This window comes from Chiloscyllium plagiosum, chromosome 18 (genome assembly GCF_004010195.1).
Source record: "Chiloscyllium plagiosum isolate BGI_BamShark_2017 chromosome 18, ASM401019v2, whole genome shotgun sequence".
Lineage (NCBI taxonomy): Eukaryota > Metazoa > Chordata > Chondrichthyes > Orectolobiformes > Hemiscylliidae > Chiloscyllium > Chiloscyllium plagiosum.
Window position 1 is genome coordinate 36,736,235 of NC_057727.1, and position 15,630 is coordinate 36,751,864.

At 42.2% G+C, this 15,630-nt stretch overlaps 1 protein-coding gene across 1 annotated transcript in view; it reads left to right on the forward strand.

Moving 5' to 3' along the window:
* Window positions 1–15,630, forward strand: part of LOC122559046 (receptor-type tyrosine-protein phosphatase gamma-like) — a 644,852-nt gene that overhangs the window by 446,944 nt on the left and 182,278 nt on the right. The window lies entirely within an intron of this gene.

Here is a 15,630-nt window from a genome sequence, read left to right on the forward strand (position 1 = left end):
TATGTGTCCTAACATTGTTGAGACCCATCGTCTCCTCCCTCCAAAGTCAAGACACCCCACCCACTGCAACTGTCCCCCTTGCAAGCTTTTGATTTTTAGCATGATAGAAGGTGACATTAAATCTCCAAAACCAGTGGCATGTAATCTATACTTGCATGTGTCAGTAAGCTCCCAAGTATTGAATCTCCTTCTTGGTAGCCCTTCCCATAAAACCCATGGTCATTGCGCTTCCCCAGAATGTCATGCTATGCATTTGCACTTGTCCCCATTATACATCCAATCCCTGGCCTAAGTTGTGTCCATGACAAATATAATTTATACTGTGACTCTTTGAAGCCAGTGTGCTCCTGAGTGTAGATGAGACCCTTCTCATCCATGCTTTACTATAATGCCCACTGCACACCATTGCCCCCACTTCACAATAGTCATTTTTAATTCCTCCTAGTCTGTAGTCCCAAATCTTAAAGATTATCTGGTTGAATTTCCTTTCTATTGCAGAAGCTCCCTTGTCTCCCAAATGAATAGAATAGAATAGAATAGAACAGAATAGAGTAGAATGGAATATACTTTATTGTCACATTTATTCCTGTACTTCTGTACTGGAGTACAGTGAAAACAATGACAGCCTTTAATGGCACCACTAGGTACAATTACCAAGGGAGAAATCTTGGATACAATAGAGGATTAAAAAGAAAAATAGTCGCATTATTTCGAGTGTCTAAAAACTAAGTTTGAAATAAAATGGTTATAACAGAGTTAAAATATTTACATTATAGTCAGGTAAACAATTTCGGTTAGAAGCAGCTCAGCATGGTCTGATCGCCGGCGCCAGGTACAAGTCCAGCAACTGTGCCCCCACTCCAGCCTCCAGTCTGCTCCTCACAGGCACCCAGCTGCACAGTAAGTAGCGCTGTACCTGGAATCGCTTCCCGCCAGTACTCGGGGTCCCCCCACTCCCCGCAACGGTACTTAGGGTCCCCCCACTCCCCGCACTGGTACTCGGGGTCCCCCACTCCCCGCTCCAGTACTTGGATTGCCCCGCTCCGGTACTCGGGTTGCCCCACTCCCCGAACCGGAACTCGGGGTCCCCCACTCCCCGCTCCGGTACTCGGGGTCCCCCACTCCCAGCTCCGGTACTCGGGGTCCCCCACTCCCCGCTCCGGTACTCGGGTTGCCCCACGCCCCACTCCAGTGCTCGGGGTCCTCCACAGCCCGTACCGGTCCTCGGGTTGCCCCACTCCCCGCTCCGGTCCTCGGGGTCCCCACTCCCCGCTCCTGTACTCGGGGTCCCCCACTCCCCGCTCCGGTACTCGGGTTGCCCCACGCCCCACTCCGGTACTCGGGGTCCCCCACTCCCCACTCCGGTACTCAGGTTGCCCCACTCCCCGCACCGGTCCTCGGGTTGACCCACACCACGCACTGGTACTCGGGGTGCCCCACACCACGCACCGGTACTCGGGGTGCCCCACACCACGCACTGGTACTCGGGGTCCCCCACGGCCCGCTCTGGTACTCGGGGTCCCCCACACCACGCTCGGGTACTCGGGGTCCCCCACTCCCCGCACGGGTACTCGGGGTCCCCCACACCACGCTCCGGTACTCGGGGACCCCCACTCCCCGCACGGGTACTCGGGGTCCCCCACGCCCCACTCCAGTGCTCGGGGTCACCCACAGCCCGTACCGGTACTCGGGTTGCCCCACTCCCCACTCCGGTCCTTGGGTTGCCCCACTCCCCACTCCGGTACTCGGGGTCCCCCACTCCCCGCTCCGGTACTCAGGTTGCCCCACTCCCCGCACCGGTCCTCGGGTTGACCCACACCACGCACTGGTACTCAGGGTCCCACACACCACGCACCGGTACTCGGGGTCCCCCACACCACGCACCAGTACTCGGGGTCCCCCACGGCCCGCTCTGGTACTCGGGATCCCCCACACCACGCTCCGGTACTCGGGGTCCCCCACTCCCCGCACGGGTACTCGGGGTCCCCCGCTCCGGTACTCGGGGTCCCCCACACCAAGCTCCGGTACTCGGGGTCCCCCACTCCCCGCACGGGTACTCGGGGTCCCCCATGCCTCGCTCCGGTACTCGGAGTCCCCCACTCCCCACACGGGTACTCGGGGTCCCCCACTCCCTGCTCCGGTACTCGGAGTCCCCCACTCCCCGCTCCGGTACTCGGAGTCCCCCACTCCCCGCACGGGTACTCGGGGTCCCCCACACCACGCTCCGGTATTCGGAGTCCCCCACACCACGGTCCGGTACTCGGGATCCCACACGGCCCGCTCCGGTACTCGGGTTTCCCCATGCGCCTCTCCAGCACTGCTGAAAAGAGAGAAAAAGAAACAAAAATAACAGGTGGAGCAGAGGACCTCCACTTGGAGCATCTTACTCTGTCGCCATAAATGCCCCACCACCCATCAATAAGGTGCTTAACAAGCAACTGCCAACTCCCCACTTCTTCACAAGAAACATGCTATACTGCTTATTAAAAGCATAAAAAATTAAGCTAGATATTCCCAACATTAGGATTGGAAGGGTTTGGAGGGATATGGGCCGGGTGCTGGCAGGTGGGACTAGATTGAGTTGGGATATCTGGTCGGTGTGGACAGGTTGGACCGATGGGTCTGTTTCCATGCTGTACATCTCTATGACTCTATTAGGATTGGACCTGGCAGACTTCTCAGCCAATTCTACCACTTATTTCACCAGAGCCCACTTCACTCAGACTCACTCAGATTTCACCCTATTGTTATGCTTCTGTTACACAGTTCTTAATCTTGTATTTTTAGTTTTAAAGAAAAGTTACTGCCACTGGGACTCCATCTTTAAATCAAGATAATTTGATTTTTTACTGTAATTGCTGATACAGTGGAAAGTTTTCATTGTTCTTTGTAATTTTCCAGCCAGGAAGATTTCCAAGTAGGAAGTGACAACTACATGGTATCAATAGTTTTCATGGCAGAGGAATAATGAAGATTAAGCCACTTAACACAAGAGGGGGCAGCCGTCTTGCTGTGACTTTTTCTCCAGTATGAATTAGTAACAAAGCAGATGCCAGAAACATACAGTCATATCGTATTAGTTAAGTTTACACGTGGAGAATGGCAATGATTGTGCTAATTACTTACAACAATCTAAAACCAACACCAGAAATATTTGATAAAATTTTACTACTTTATTCAAAATGAATTATCAGTTCTTACTTAGAATTGATTTAATGTAAGAAACAATTGATTGTTGAGTATTAACCTTTTTATTGGAGAATTAGCTGAAGGAGGAGCTGTATGAAGCAGAGCAAAGAAGCTGAAGTAACCTACATTCTGAAAGTGATCTTACTAAGTTAAGAGTATGAGCTTTTCTTGCTCATGCTACAGCTCAATAACCCGTATCATCCCTTGACGTTGTTTTCAGCGCTAACACACAAATGGAGCTGGGGTTTTCATTTCGAAGGCCAAGTTAATGAAGTCAGCCAGCTCTCCTGCAGTCAGGCAGCTGATCGGCTGTCTAACTTTCTACTGAAACTGAAATAGGAAGACACGCTGCCAGCCAATCGGAACCCTGCCACCTCCAGATCTCAGCAGTACCATGGAGATACCAGCCCTTGATACCCAGGTGGAAGAGCACTGCCATTGTTCAAGTGCTTTTTTGGTTAGTTTCTAGAGTTGTGAGATCCATTAATAATTGAGGGAACATCCCATTCCCAACTGTCATTTACCAATTGGATAGGCTGACTGTTGTCACTCAAAAATGAAATATTTGAAACCACAGCTGGATGAAGGCGTAAATATTGTTTAATTGACCATCTACTGACCTCAATTCATAGCAGGCAGAATGATTGACCTTGGTTATTCCCATCGAGAATGTAATTTTGATTGTGGCAGAAAGGGGACAATATCCCCACAATGCCAATCTGCCTGATTATCTACTCCTCTTGCCACTCTCCTTCACACTTTTCAAAAGACAAGGATTGTGCCCTATGCCTTTGTAAAAATGATGTTAATCATTATTCAGATTTCCTTTTCCAAAGGTAATGATGTTGAAATTCCATCTTTTAAAACTATTTTGTCATTTATTTTTCACCAAAGTACAAAGTTGCTTCTTGTTCTTAATTTCATTTGAAAACAGACATCCTGGAATCTGTGGGCGAAATTTAATGCCCTCTCCTGTGCCAGTTTTGGTGACCAGAAGTATTCAGACAGGCAACTGGGTGGGACCCCATTACTTTCCTGCTTTCATCATGATTAAGTCCAGGGGAGGAAGGTCCATGAAGAGCCTTCCTGCCTGCCGCTAATTGAGATCATTAAGGGCCTCACGTATTTATAAATTGATAAACATTCCATTCTGATAATGATAGGCTATGAAATATGTTATGCAGCACAAATTCTATCACAACATATCTCACATTTATGAGAATAGACAGAATGAAATAGCAAGTGCTGAACTTTAATAAACTGTAGACATCTTAAATAACTTATAGACCAGCAGATTTAAATGTTCTGACACTTTGGCATTTTTAATGCGTTTATCCATATGTTTATATATACTTTTAACAATCGCAATTGTCCTGACCTCTCCGAAAGGTGCCCTGGATCTAGCCAAAAGGATACGTTAAATCTCCAAGATCTTCTCCTCAAAAAATGTAAAACCCACAAGCATGTTTTTGGACTAATGAAAATAGGTTTATTTGAAGTAAGCTGCACTTTTACATGATCCATGGATGTGCAAAATTATAACCCATTCCTGCCAAAACTGATGGATGCCAGGTTCAGGGTGGGACTTCGAGAATTGGAGCTTCACTGCAATTTTGGCTAAGCTAGGCAGTCTATCATTGTGAAACATCAGATCCTGTCCTTCAAGGGAAAATGATCATGAACCAGACATACCATCTGCTGCAAGACCTCTAACTCTGCCACAGCATTGCTTGTTGCAATTGGGGTCACTACAGAACCTCAACAAGTTTCCTGCAGACTCCACACTGGAAATTAACAACAATAGTCAATCTGAAGTTAATGTCTGCATTAAACAATGACTCATGTCAATTTTGACATTATCCACATGGAAATCTGGAAATAGCAAGTTGTCCAGTGCAGGATATTATTGACTGTGTACACACCACCATGTGGGCGACTTCACGTCACTCCTTTGCCTTCCTGAATTGCAATGGCTTCCATTAATCCAAAGACACGGTGTGATTACCGACAACATACCAGACAGCTCAGCCAGTCTTCCGGCCTCCCAGTCTTTGATATTGCACAGCAAGTATCTAATTGGTTGCTAGGTGACCAAAGTTATCCCTTGCAATTTTGATTTAGGAGTCCGCTTAGAAGGCTGTGTTCAATGGTGTGTTCAGCTTAAGTTCTCTATTAATAAAGCACTTTGGTTCTCAAGTAAGAACTCAGTTACCTGGACAGGATTAGTCTTTCTCCACTGCAGCCCCATAGGGCTATTCTGCATGACAGTGATTTGCTGGCTGCTACATAACCGTGGGTGGCAGGGTGGTACAGTGGTTAGCACTGTTGCCTCACAGCGCCAGAGACCCGGGTTCAATTCCCGCCTCAGGCGACTGTGCGGAGTTTGCACATTCTCCCCGTGTCTGCGTGGGTTTCCTCCGGGTGCTCCGGTTTCCTCCCACAGTCCAAAAATGTGCAGGTCAGGGGAATGGCCATGCTAAATTGCCCCTAGTGTTAGGTGCAGGGATAAATGTAGGGGAATGGGTCTGGGTGGGTTGCACTTCGGCGGGTCGGTGTGGACTTGTTGGGCCGATGGGCCTGTTTCCACACTGTGAGTAATCTATTCTAATAACGTTCTTTGCGAGTGCCACAACATGTTGAGCAATTATTGATTGAAGATCTTCAGCATTTTGGAGGGGATAGCCCTGATTGCATAAAGGGTTGACAATGTATGAGAATACTCAACACCTGCCTGCATCCAGAACTCATTACAAACCACTTAAGCCCTATTCCCTGTATTAACAGCCATTCCATCATCTTCTACAGTCCTTTCATCCTTTACTACTCTATGTCCACCAGTGTTCAGCATCAATCGTAATGTCATCCGGCATTGCACTCTCTTCAAATAAAGATTTCAAAAGACTTTTTTTTTGGCTCATACAAATAGTCACAATAGTTCACCCAGATGTGAGAAGCCCTTAAGTAACTTTCTATTGATATAGCTGTTTAACTGAACTGTGAGGTGAATGGGGGTGGGCAGTGGTGGAGAAAGGGGCATTGTCATTTCCAATTACAAGCATCAAGTGAGTTATTACTCATTAGATGCTTGTGATTGGAAACATCTAGGACTTCAGGGCCGAAGAGGGCCTGGATTGCAGATTGCAGAGCTCCGCATCTGCCTTGGAAGTCTGACAGATGAAGTGGGATTTCAAGCACCAAGGAAAATATGGATTGAAGTGATTGCATGGATGCAGACCCTCTGTATTCCACAAAAGGGCAACATGTTCTACTTCATTGCACAATCATGTCCATCTGAAGTACTGTGGCTCATTAGTCCTACTAATCAGCAAGAGAGAGAAATGGAAAAGTTCCAGGATTGGCGAAGTTCCTATCCATTTGTTCACACAGCCTGTTGAGGACAAAAGAAATGATGAAATCTAAAATTTCCATTCCCTTGTATAAATATCTCACAGAGATGCTTATTATGTTGCTACTGGTTATTATTATCCATTCAGGTGACCAACCATCCCATGGTTGACTGCAGAGTGCCAGTGAATGCATCAGAAGCCCACACAATTCCATAGCAGAGTGGTCTAACATCTGTAACATTTTATGGAAGCTCCTTGACAGATAATTGAATGTATTTGTAAAATGCTGATGGGTGAAAGGCAGTTTCTTTCTAAAGGCAAGCATTCTGAAATCTGTATTTCAGTTGTCTACAGCAGAGCTGAGGTAATGAAGGTGCAAGCTTAACCTACAGTGAGTCATTCCATTGGCTGTCCATTCTGCTTGCACCTACTTCTGCTCAGCTTTGTCTAATGTTATTAATATCCCTTTAACTTAGTACCAGTTTCAGCACAAAGTGCTTACTTCAGTTTCGTTCATGGCAATAAAACAGCAATGACACATCATATGGAGATGGAAAACAGTTAGGAGGTCCAAATCTGTACAACTACAGGGTCTGTCAAGAAAACAAATTGACAGAGAATGCAAGAAACAAGAGTGAATAGTGAATGATTTCAAATGGTAGCAATGACAGATAAATGGCAGTGCAATGAAGTGCATTGCCAGATTGTCTGTGTGTATATGTATGTGTGTTTCGATGTCTGTGCATGACGCTTAAAATAAAAAGAAAAATCCATTAATATCCTTATGGCCTTCAGCCTTGCTATTTCCAATGTTGCCTGCTCTTTGACTCTTTTTGTTAGTGACGTTGACATTTGTGTATTTCACAGTATCAAAGCTTGCAACGCAGCAAACAGGCTTTTGTTATTGAAGATCTCCTCTGACAGTATACCAGTTTTTCTTGCAGGAAGACTAGCATTGGGATAATATGTGTCCTGTTAAAAGATTTTGAAGATATGTGAGACAGCTTAAGCACAGCATATACGATGAGAGAGGATGATGGAGCCATTAGGATGGTCATAGGTTCTGAGGCTGAGTGCAAGCAGGAGGAGATGAATTGAAGTATTTTGTTGTGATTGGAGGGCCTTGCAACATAGGAGATTGGAGATTGAAGATTTGCTCATGTTGAAGTTAAACCAGATGAGGGTTATCCCTGCAGGTTTTGCCGGACTGTATGAACATACAAACAAATGGACGTATGAAGAAACATAACTTTCAGAGAGTAAAGGAGATGTCAAAAGAAGTGTAACTTTGTACCTTTTGGTAAGATTGTCCAATTTCTGTCTGCACTTCAGCCAGATCCTTAAACGACACTGCTTGCGTTGATCTATTCAGCTGTCTCCCTCCACTGCTATGGTTAATTTGCTGGAGCAAGCATTTGATGGAAAGTGGATCTCTTGCTGCTTTGGTATCTTTTAAAAATGTTATTCTCAGAATATGGGCTTGGCTGGCAAGGAAAACATTTATCATCCATTTGTAGCTATCCTTGAAAAAGTGGGGTTTTCAAACCACCTTCTTGATCTGCTACAGTTCACCTTTGATGAAAATGCTTCCACTGTGCTGATTGTTCGGGAGTTTTGAATTTGGCCCAGATTGATAGAGAAGTATTTCAGGTGAGCCTGACATCTGACCTTGTATAAAAGGAAAATATTGTGGCTGCAGGAAATCTGAAATAAGAGCAAAAATGGTGTATATGCTCAGCAGTCTTGAAACATCTTTGAAGCAAGAAATAGAAATAATGTTTCAGAACAATAATGACTTTTTGTCAGGGCTGAATTGGTGGACGGAATGGATGTGCCCTACCAATTACTTGCCCACTGTACACCAAAAAATAAAAGTCAACCCGATTCTCCCAATAATTAGAAACATTGCACAGAAATTTCCCTGTGGGCTTGGAACCCCGGCACATGATCAAATTTTGGTCAGAATTGAGGCAGAATGGGAAGGGAGGGAGGAAATTCAATTTCCACAACTTATCATATTTTAAATATGGATCTTTTGAAAACTCATGATTCTCATAGTTTTCAAAATCCTTCCTTGATATCATAATAATGAATTAATTAACTAGGAGAAAGGTTTATAGAGCTCAGTGTTTGCAGCGATATCATAATTGCATATTTAATAAAACTTAATATTGTATAAGGCAGAATTTTTCAGATGCTAGGGTTTGTTGCCTGTTACTCAAAGAGCTGGCAAGGAACAGATTTCTGCAAACACTGTCTACTCCACAGCCATTCAATGCTCCATGGAGCATTAATTAGCTGGACATGGGACTTCTACCAGTCACACAGGAGGAGAGCCCGCTTCAGAGAGAAGCTGGCCAACTTAGCTGGTGAGCAGCTTGCTGAGTAGCTCCTTAATTTCAGTTGTGCCAATGACAGCAGTGGCCAATGTTTAGACTACAGCCATTTGAATGTAAGAACAAGGAGTAGGAGTCCGCTGTTCAGGCCTTGTGCCTGCTCTGCTGTTCAATAAGATCATGACTGAAGTAATTGCAACATCAAATCTGCATTCCCACCTATCCTAATAACATTTCATACCCTTGGTTAACAAGAATCCATTTACCTCTGCTTTCAAAATATTCGAGGAGTCTGCTTCCAGAGATTTATGGTCTCTGACAGAACATTTTGCGCCTCATCTTTGTTTAAATTAAGGCCCCTGGAATTTTAGACAATGATCTCCAGTGCTGGATTCTCGTATAAAAGAAAATATCCTCTTCACATCTTTCAATCAAGTTGCTTCTTACTCTTGTAAGCTCATGCAAATACAAACATAGCCTGTCTAACCTTTCCTCTAAGACAACTCATTCCAGTATTAGTCTGGTAAATCTTGACTCAGTTGTTTCCAATGCATTTCTTTTCTTCCTTCAATAAGGAGACTGTACTGTACACAGTTCTCCCCATGGGGCTGCAGTTTGGCGAGCACTGCTACCTCACAGCACCAGGAACTTGGGTTCACTTCCACCATTGGGCGACTGCCTGTGTGGAGATTGCACATTGTCCCAATATCCTCTGGGTGTTCCAGTTTCCTCCCACAGTCGAAAGATGTGCAGGTTAGGTGGATTCTCATGCTAAATTGCCCATGGTGTCCAGGAATGTTCAGGCTAGGTGGGTTAGCCATGTTAAATGCAGGGCTAGGGTGGGTCGAGGTGGAATGCTCTTCAGAGCAGTGGGTCAGTGTGAACTCAATGGGCTGAGTGTCCTGCTTCCACACCATAGAGGTCCTATGATTCAGTGGTCTCTTCAGCATCCTATATTAGTGGAGCATTATCCTCATACTTTTGTGTTCAATTTTCTTCATCACAGATGATAATATTTCATTTGCTTTCCTAATTGCTTGCTGTACCTGCATTGTAATTTTTTGTGATTCATTCAGTATGTCAGCCAGATCTCTCCACATCTCAGCTCTGCAATCTTTCATTGTTTTAATCTTCCTGTCAAAATAGAGTTTCTCATTTCCCCATATTATATTCCATTTTCCAAATGCTTACTTACTTGCTTAACACTAACTATATCTTTAAGATCATAACAGGCAGGAGCAGAAATAAGTTATCCAGCCCATCGAGAGGTGCTCTGCCATTCAATGGCTTCTCTAATCATCCTCAATTCAACTTTCCTGTCTTTTTCCAATAATTCTTAATTCCCTTAATGATAATAAATCTGTCTATCTTAATCTTCAACATATTTAATGACCCAACCTTAGTAAACATCTGGGTTACAGAATTCCACATATTCACTATCGTCTGAAAGAAGACATTCCTTCTGATGTGTGTCTTAAATGTGCAACCCCTTATTCTGAGGTTATGCCCCATGTCCTAGAGTCTCTTATGTCTTTTTGAACCCTCTTATATCCTGTTCACAACTTTCTTTCCTAACTATCATAGTGTCATCTGCAAACTTGGCAAGCATATCTTCATCTAAGTCATGTATATAAAAATTATAAATGGTTGAGGTCTCAGCATTAATCCCTGTGGCACACCATTCATTTTATTTTGCCAAATGCCTTCTGAAATAGAACACTTCTCAGATTCTGAGAACCAGCATGCAGGACCAGGTAAATGTAGGGAAGGAGCACCCACAGTGGGCAGACCTAGTTGGGAGGTAAGGGTTTGAGTGTGGAATGGATGTCACAGATAGAGGTACAGCCCTCTTCTTACCAGTTCATGGGAAAGATGACTTACTAACCTTGTTCCTTGCACGTGATCTCCTGCCCAACTCAAAATAGTGGCCAGACAAGAAATGACCCTTACATGATCTTTAATTTCCCACTTAGTGACCTCACAACTGCCTTCTGTATCACCCTTTCCTTGTAAAGTGAGGAACAGGTGACCATTGACTGCAAAACTGCCAGTGGTAGGCTGTCAAATTCTGCCCATAATGAACATCAAAAAATTCCTCCATGGGGTGTCTGAACTGAATTGAAACAGCCTCTTAATTATTAGTATAGTTAAATGCATTGGAATTTGCAAGTGGAAATAGTATAGTATAGTACAGAAATTTATTATCACTTGTATTTATGAAAATACAATGAGATATGTATGTCATAATAATATAGTGCCATTGTCTCAATTATTTCCTATTATAGTTTCTGTAATTAAAATGGTGCCATATTATGGTGACTTAAAAGTTCAGCTTTTGTTTCCTCCATGGCTCCTGGGTTTCTGAAGTGGCTATGGAACGCTTCTTCTGAGGCTGCCCATGAGACCACCAAAACAAGAATTTCTGGATCAGACCCACCACGCTGCCACTGCCAAAGTTGATACTGAAGTTACTGCATTGCTGCCATAGCCGAGAGGAACAGATTGGACGCACTAAATTGCCAACTGAAGCCATTGCTCAAGGAGTTGCCACTTCAGTTGTCATCCAAAGCTGTCACCACTACAGCCACTTCTGAAATTGCTGCACGGCTGCCAGGAGGGATGGACTAGACCAATCGAGTCATCGCGATGAATCATTCACTAAATCCGCAGCCATCGTGGGCCATGAGGAACAAACATCTGGATTCACCCATTACCATCACTGCAGCAGACCCTTGCAACCGTCTTTAAAGTCATTTGATTGTCATGAAAAGAAATGTCACAGGCAATCAAAGTCTCGAGTAACTAGTTGGTTTGCCAGGTCATTGTTATCTTTCAGTCTGGATGGTCAGTTAGTGTTTGTCTTTGCCATACTGGTTGTTTCTTCGTTGTCTCCAAAAAATCAACACATTCTTCTGCAAGAAATTATAATTCTTCTGCCATTGCATATTCTGCACAGAATTTCAGTACTGACAACCATGAATAACTGCCTGGTTACCACCAGTAATTTCTCATGGTTGCTATGCTACATTGTACAACATTATTCCTGCAGTACATAAGAAACATGCTTTTAATTTGTAAGTGGGAGGAAATTAAGTTTGCTACAGAACAATATTCATATTGCTGGGTATCCTTCTTCAATGCCTATGAAACAACTGTAAAAGGCATGAATACTACTCAAGTCACAAATGCTGAAAATGTACTCTGTGAGAAAGCATTTTGCATCAAGATCTGTTCCCCTTGAAGAATTAGCCAGTCACAAAATAGTGGTGTTGGATGTTCAAGTGATTGATGAATGATACTGTCTGATAATCTGCCACTTCAAACCACACATAATAAGAAAATAACAACACTTCAAAAAGAATGTCTTGGAATAATTTTATTCATCAGCAATCAAGGTCTAAGGTACAAAATCTTTTTGTTGAGTACATTTTTTTGAATATTTGCATGTTTTAAATCCTAAGTACTTTTGACTTTTAAATCTTTAATATGATTCACACCTTGAGAATATGTAACCGAGAATCTTATCAATTGGCATATATGTTAATTGCATATTATTTCTCACTTATTACTATTACGAATAATTTGCTAGACCATTCAACCAAGTAATCGTAATCTTTTCACCAAAGTGGTTCAGATGTACTCGGCAATATCTAAAATATCACACATGCGCATGTACATGCACACACACAGATTTTCACCTCCTTGGTGGTGATGAGGAAGAGCAAATTACTGTGCAGTTTGGCCCGAGAAAGAAACTCAGCCTCTTGCTGTCACGCAGGCAATTAAGTTCAGTGTGAGAAGCTGCATAAATGACCTTTTTGATCCTCCTCCTTTTAAGGTCCCTCAATAGTCAATAATGGTCACTGGATATTAACCCTTTCTGTCAGGTGAGGAAAGTGTTAGTTTTCCTGACAGAGAAACCAGGGTAGTCTGCCTGCTGTACTGGCGGGTTGTCAGCTCATTGAGGCTGCTGGCCTGTGATTTGCCAGCACCCTGAGGAAAGGTAGGACTTCAGTAGCAACACTCCTCATGCATAAGAAGCTGGTCAGAGGACAATTAAGTATCCAATTGGTGCTTGATCCAGGTGAGCTTGTTCATTCAGTTAATTGCCACTGAAGGCACCTGCCTCAACACTTTGTGCACAAAGCATTAAAATCTGACCACATGCACTGTATTGTACAAAGGAAGTTATTCCTAAAAATATTTCTTCACGTTTAATATATTTGGCCATTCTGCATTTGGAGATTTTGGTCTATTCATTATCATGAATATGATCTAAGCATTTATATGCTACCTTGGATATTCAATGCAGTATCAAAATGAGTCTCTAACTTGTGTCAATGTTTCATTATTTGAACTCTGAATACAGCCATAACATGTAACAAGTTATGGATAATTAACTTAACATCTATTAACTGCAATCAATTAATTAAATTGAAAATGCAGAAACTTGTTACATTTAAGATACCAAAACTAAAGAAAATAATGATAGTGGACCCATTAGCTCTGCAACCTTTCTGTGAGGTCATCCTCCTTTTAGTGTCAATATTACAATAGCTGGTATTTTTGGGGTTAAGATCAATTAAATGAACACCTCCAGTTTCTATAAAAAGAGCTTGTATCACATGCTGATTCAGAATGTCATATGTAAGAATAATACTGTAAAATTCCTGAAATTAATTACCAAATTAAGATAAGCTCGTGAACATGGCAATATTTAACAATTCCCATGTGCCCCAACCCCCATTTAAAGTTGTGCAAAGTGGAAAGTCCTGTTTCTATGAAAATTAATATTTCTGTGTAGTAAGGTATGGTTTTATAGATAAATAAAAATCCCCCAACACCATCTGTCACAATTATTTTTGAGGAGGTAATTTTCATGAATTACACAGTTATGTATTCATGCTTGAAATCTCTGCTCTTTACCCCTGAATTTCTGCCAATTCTAAAGCCAGAAACATGGCCAACAACCATTGGCAATGACTTCAGTGCATTGAGCACATGAATATTTTCAAATGTGATATTGCTATAGAAAAAAAATTCAAGTACATTGTTCTTATTAATTTTGCTATAGCTATGAAAACAACTTTAAACTGCATTGACACTGGAAAGAGTACTTGAGTTCCAACAATCTTAGTTAATGAGTAGTGATCATTTCCACCATTAAACGTAAATGCCACATGAGAAAACCTAATTTACAAGAAAATAAAATTGACCTACAGCATGTAAGTGTTCATGGGTCATTGGTCAATGGATGTTCTGTTGCTCCAGGTATTAATTGTATTTACTGCTGGACATAAATCAATAGCTTGTATCATTATACTTAATGAAGTTGTATGCTGGCATAGCTAATTATTCTAAAATGTAAATGAGCAGGTCTAGTTTGAGTTGGTCCTTCTAGAAATTGTGTTTTACCCTTGGTGGAGTGAAGAACCTCTATGGTGAAATCGCAAATTCTCAAAATGGTTCTGCTTATGTGGAGAAAGAGCCAGAGGTTTGTGTGAAAATCTTAAGTGTATTCAGAATAATTTGTGGGAACATTCAGAGTTGTGTGGCAGCGCTGATCCTGTTATGTGGGTGCAGGAGTTTAGATTAATCAAATCAAATGTTTAATTTTTAAAAAGTGTGTAAGGATTAGATGAAAGAAATGAAAAAGTTAATGTTCAGTGATGTGTACAATGAGAAATTTGGATGCTATTTAATAATCTTTGGGTTTACACTGCCATCTACTGTCCAGAATTTCACCTGTAATTTCTTGGCTCTCCACATTTGTGAAAGCTGGAAGCTAAATTTTACTATAATTGCATTAGACAAGGAAACCTTGCTTAGTTTTAAATGAGCTATATCAAAAACTTTTTTGTATGGTTTTGGTGGTGGGGTAGAGCAGAATATGATCTGTGGTCAGTCGTTTTGGTCTCTGGCAATAAATAGACTTCATTCTGTTTCCAGTGTTCATGCGATTTAAAATCTCCTGCATTCTGTAAGGTTTTCAATTTTTCAATTGTTTTTTTTTGTTGGCCTCTCTCTTGCCTTTTTATTATGTAAGTCATTTCCTGATTCTTTTAATGTCTTTTTATTGCTTCTCTGAGATAGGAATGTATGAAAAGCATTTGGATGTTCAGTCTGCTGAGCAATTCCACCATTCAAATTGATCATGGCAGATTTGTGCCTCGATGTTATTTGTTTTCTTTGTTCTGTATCCCTTGATAACATTACCTAACAAATATCCATTGATTTCAGTCTTGAAAATTTCAAGTCACCCAGTATTTACAACCTTTTGTGTAAATGAAGTTCTGATTTCTGTTCTAAATAGCTGAACTGTTGATCTAACATTTTTTTCCCTCATGTTGTGAATTCCACTACTAGAGGAAATGGTTTATTTTTAACCACACTATTAAATTATTTAATCATTGTATTAATTTAATCACCTATTGGCAAATTTTGATAGCAAAAGTATTCTTTCATTTGTTATTAATGTAGAGAAAAACTGATGGAGCATCACAGGTCCTTGGGGAACACCGATTGTTACAACCACTCAACCCAACAGAATATGCTTTTGGTTTTAATTTGGTTTTAATTTGGCTTTAATCTAATTATTGATCTGCATCACAAGGTGACCTCCAATTTTATAACTTATTGGCTTTGAATAAACTCTTGTGTGGAACCTCTTCGGTAATATTCACAAACCCTCCCCTACACTATGCTGATGGTTGCCTCAAAGCATCCAATTAGTCAGACACATCCTTTAGAAGTCCCCC